We start from the raw sequence: 5230 nt of genomic DNA, 5'->3' as shown, positions 1-5230 counted from the left end.
AAAGTCATGCTAAAAATGACAGTAAATACAGTAAATAAAAAGTCACAAAATAGCCATATAAGAGGGGTTTGCACAGGAGGAGGCGGTTTGTGAAGAAGTGTGTAAGTGTGTGTGGGGGGCCCCGTACAAAAATTTGCTGTGGGGCCCAGTCAGTTCTAGTTACGCCTCTGTGTATAGCCAAATCAAATTTGACAGAGAGGGGCTGGAGACCAGGCTGTCAGACAGTCTGACAGACTTGCTAGCGAGCAGCAATTTGCAATTTTCTTTGTAATGTAATACTTTCAAGCTTTCAAGTCCAATATTTCTAATAAATAAATAATCAAAAATTATTTCTGCCCCAAATACATGCAATTAAATAACAAACATTCTGATCTAAGGTGTTCATAGCCTTTAAGGGGTTAAACCTATATAAGCATGTGACATTGAGGGTCAGAGTGGCACATCAGAGGAAACTACAATGGGCCCAAGCTCTGACACAATAAAAGTTCCACCATAAGAGTAGCCAATTTAGACAATTTTGAGCTAATTACTTGTTACTAGGGTTTCTACTTATGGGTTGATTTTCAATTAAACTATTAGACCTTACTGCTACCACAGTATGCCCTGATTGTACAGTGACAACAACAAAGTTTAAGTTGCTGTTAAAAATGAATGCACATGTCCTTTTCTGAAAGAGGGTGGACCCTAAGAATTATTTTTTTCTGTTAGGACCTTGGAACCCTATTCTGTTCATATGGTTTACTATGCAATGCCTGCTAGTGATTGAAAGTAGATATTCTTTACTAATCTGCAACTAGAGTTGAGCGGGCACCTGGATGTTCGGGTTCGACAGGTTCGGCCGAACTTCACAAAAAAGTTTGCGTTCGGGACCCGAACTTGACCCGAACTTGACCCCGAACTCCATTGAAGTCAAGGGGGGCCTGAACTTTGGAGCACTAAAATGGCTCTAAAGAAGTCATGGAAAGGGCTAGAGGGCTGCAAAAGGCAGCAAAATGTGGTTAAGAGCATGACAAGTGTTCTGTAAACAAATGTGGATAGGGAAATGACTTCAAATAACATAAAATACGTAAAAAGAAAAAAATTATAAACTTGATCTAAGAGGAGGAGGTCCATATGAAGTAGGTGGAAGCGGCGGTGGAGGAGGAGGAGGTAGCCAACACTGGTTTTTGGTTTAGTTTTTTAGTTTTTTTATTATTTATTTTTATTTTGTTCAAATTTGGGCAGACCCCAAAACATTGGGAAATAGAAAAAAAATAAAACAAAGAGAAAGTGTGCTGGAGTACAGCAATGGCTGGGCGAGGCCAATATACATGTTTATTCTGACCCAAGGTACGGACAAGTCCTGTGGGATCCCTGCCTGGTTCATTTTAATGAACGTGAGCTTGTCCACATTGGCTGTGGACAGGCGGCTGTGCTTGTCTGTGATAACCCCCTCCTGCCATACTAAACAAACGTAAAGACAATACACTGGCTGCAGGGCAGGCCAGCACCTCCAAGGCGTAAAGGGCAAGCTCAAGCCATGTGCCCAATTTGGAGACCCAGAAGTTGAAGGGGGCAGACCCATTAGTCAGTACGTGTAGAAGTGTGCACACATACTGCTCCACCATGTCGCACGTGCCTGTGACGTCCACGATCCAAATGGATATTTTCCTTATCAACTTTCAATGTTCTTTTATGCACCTTACCATGGTGATCACGGGTAATGGGGAATCAGGGTTCCATGCCAGAGAGGGAACTTGAGAAAGGTTTACCACATCCAAGGGAGGTCAATGGCTGAAATGTGATCGGGCGGAAATGAGTTATTAAATTCAGCACATGCGCCAGGCAAGGGATCTATGTCAAATTGGCTAGGCCCAGAGCTGCTACGAGATTTTGCCCATTATCGCACACCACCAGGCCGGGCTTGAGGCTCACTGGCACCAACCACTCATCGGTCTGTTGTTCCATGACAGTCTACAGCTCCTGCATAGTGTGGGGTTTGTCCCCCAAACAGATAAGTTTTAAAACTGCCTGCTGTCGCCTACCCCTGGCTGTGCTGAAGTTGGTGGTGAAAGTGTTATGCTGACCGAATGAGGAGGCAGTAGAGGATGAGGAAGCGGAGTAGGAGGAGCAAGCAACAGAAGGCAAAGAGAAGCGCCCTGCAATCCTCAGTGGTGGAAGGACATGCGCCACTGCATTTACCCAGTGTACTGTTAGGGAGATATAACGTCGCTGACCGTGCTTACTGGTCCGCGTATCCGTAGTTAGGTGGACCTTGCCACAGATGGCGTTGCACAGTGCACACCTGATTTTGTCCCCCACTTGGTTGTGAAGGGAAGGGATGGCACGCCTGGAAAAGTAGTGGTGGCTGGGCATGACGTACTGTGGGACAGCCACCGCTATGAGGCTTTTAAAACTCTCCGTCTCCACCAGACGGAATGACAGCATTTTAAAGGCCAGTAATTTTGAACTGCTGGCATTCAGGGCCAGGGATCGTGGGTGGGTAGGGGGGCACTTCCGATTCCGCTCCAGTGTTTGGGAGATGGAGAGCTGAACGCTTCCGTGGGACATTGTGGAGATGCTTGGTGACCCAGGTGGTGGTGTTGCTGGCAGATCCTCGGTTTAAGGGGGGGCAGGTGGCACTGTCACTCCAGAGGTGGATGAAGAGGCCGAGACTGCAGCAGAAGAGGAAGCAGGAGGAGCCAGAGACCTTTCTTAGTTTTTAAAGGTGCCTACTCCACTGCAGCTCATGCTTTGCACTTAGATGCCTGGTCATGCAAGGTTTGTTTAGGTTGAGAAAGTTTATGCCTCCCTTCAGGCTCTGATTGCACAGCGTGCAAACCACTCGTGTCTTGTCATCAGTGCATTGTCTGAGGAACTGCCACGCCAGGGAACTCCTTGGAGCTGTCTTTGGTGTGCTCTGAACCTTGCTGCTTTGGGCAGTAGCAGGCGTACTGTCTAGGGGACGGCCGCTCAGCTTTTGCACCCTGCTCCCTCTTCTGCTGTGCTGGTGGCTCTGTGCGACCACCGCCTCTTCCTCCGAACTACACAGGTCACTCGCATGACCTTGATTCCATGTGTGGTCGAGGACCTCATCGTCCTCCACATCATCTTCAACCCAGTCTTCACCCCTGCCCTCCTTGTCGGTCTGCACACTTTTGAAAGCCACAGCAGTTGGCACCTGTGTTTTGTCATGATCTGAGACATGCTACGGTAGTCCTCCCATGTACTCATCTTGAAAGATAAGTGGTTGGGCATCTGTGAACTCAATCTCTTCCACTTCTGTGGCAGGGCTATGTGGATGGCCCTGGGAAACCATGCTAGCAGAGTCATCAAAAAGCAGAAGAGACTGCTGCATGACTTGGGGCTCAGACTGCTTGGCTGATTTGCAAGGGGGTGAGGTGAAAGACTGATGGACATCAGCTGCAGGTGTTAACTCTGATCTTTCAGCAGGAGACTGGGTGGGAGACAATGTGAAGGAACTGGAGGCACTGTCAGCAACCAAATCTACTATCGCCTGTACTTGTTCTGGCCTCACCATTCGTAGAGCCGCATTAGGCCCGACCAAATAGCGCTGAAGGTTCTGTCGCCTACTCGCACCTGAGGAAGGTGTTTCACTTGTGCGTGTAGCTGGCACAGATCGACCACGTCCTCTCCCTGTAACAGGAGCTCCACCAGCAGCACCATGACCCAGGCCACGTCCCTTATTCGACGCTCTCCTCATTCTCCGCAAATTTTGTATTTTGCCCAAAATGGGTGTTTTTTTTAATAACAGAATATAACAGCAGTATATAACGCGTTTATTTCACACTGACAGATGCAGCATAGGCTGCAAATTTAGCATTTTGCCAAAAATGGGTGTTTTTTAAAACCCAGAAAATAATTGCAGTATTTTACGCTTAAATTTCACACTGACAAATGCTGCATAGGCCTCAGATGGAGGGTATTGCCAAAAACGTGTGCTTTTTTTAAACCCATAAAATTATTGCAGTATTTCAAGCTTGTATTTAACAATGACAGATGCAGCAAACACCGCAAATTTAGTATTTTCCCCAAAATATATAACAGTAGTATCTAACACTTGTATTTCACATTGACAGATGCAGCAAGTGCTGTAAAATGTAGTATTTTGCCCAAAAAGGGTGTTTTTTTAAAACCCAAAAAATGATTGCAGTATTTGAAGTTTAAATTTCCCACTGACAAATGCTACATAGGCACCAGATGAAGGGAATATCCAAAAATGGGCGCTTTTTTAAACCCAGAAATTTATTGCAGTATTTCAAGCTTGTATTTAACAATGTCAGATGCAGCAAACGCCGCAAATTTAGTATTTTTACCAAAAAGGGTGTATTTTTAAACCCAGAAAATTATTGCAGCATTTCAAGCTTGTATTTAACAATAACAGATGCAGCAAACGCTGCAAATTTAGTATTTTGCCCAAAATGGGTGTTTTTTTAATAACAGAATATAACAGTAGTATCTATTGCTTGTATTTCACGCTGACAGATGCAGCAAGGGCTGTAACATTTTGTATTTTGCCTAAAAAGGGTATTTTTAAAACCCAGAAAATTATTGCAGTATTTCAAGCTTAAATTTTATACTGACAAATGCTGCATAGGCCCCAGATGGAGGGTATTGTAAAAAATGTGTGCTTTTTTAAACCCAGAAAATGATTGCATTATTTCTAGCTTGTATTTAATAATGACAGATGCAGCAAACACCGCAAATTTAGTATTTTGCCCAAAATGGGCGTTTTTTTAATAACATAATATAACAGTAATATCTAACGCTTGTATTTCCCACTAATAGATGCAGCAAGGGCTGTAAAATGTTGTATTTTGCCCAAAAAGGGTGTTTTTTTAAAACCCAGAAAATTATTGCAGTATTTCAAGCTTAAATTTCACACTGACAAATGCTTCATAAGCCCCAGATGTAGGGTCTTGCCAAAAATGGGTGATTTTTTTAAGCCCAGAATATAATTGCAGTATTTTAAGCTTCTATTTGACTGTCGCAAATGCACATGTGCGGTGCTGGTGCACTGAACTTGCATAAAATGGCCGCCGCCGCCCACCTAACTAACAGATAGATAAACGTTATTTTTCTGTGTCACTGGGCTCAGGGCAGGGTAAAAAGATTGTGCACTGCACCCACAAAACAAAATCTAGGTAGATCGCTGAGTTAACAAGCACTTCAGATTAAAGATTCTTTCCTATTCTCTCCCTCACAGCAGCAGCATCCTATACCTACACTA

The sequence above is a fragment of the Bufo bufo genome, chromosome 6, assembly GCF_905171765.1.
Source record: "Bufo bufo chromosome 6, aBufBuf1.1, whole genome shotgun sequence".
Classification (NCBI taxonomy): Eukaryota; Metazoa; Chordata; class Amphibia; order Anura; family Bufonidae; genus Bufo; species Bufo bufo.
Note: the sequence above shows the minus strand (reverse complement) of the source record.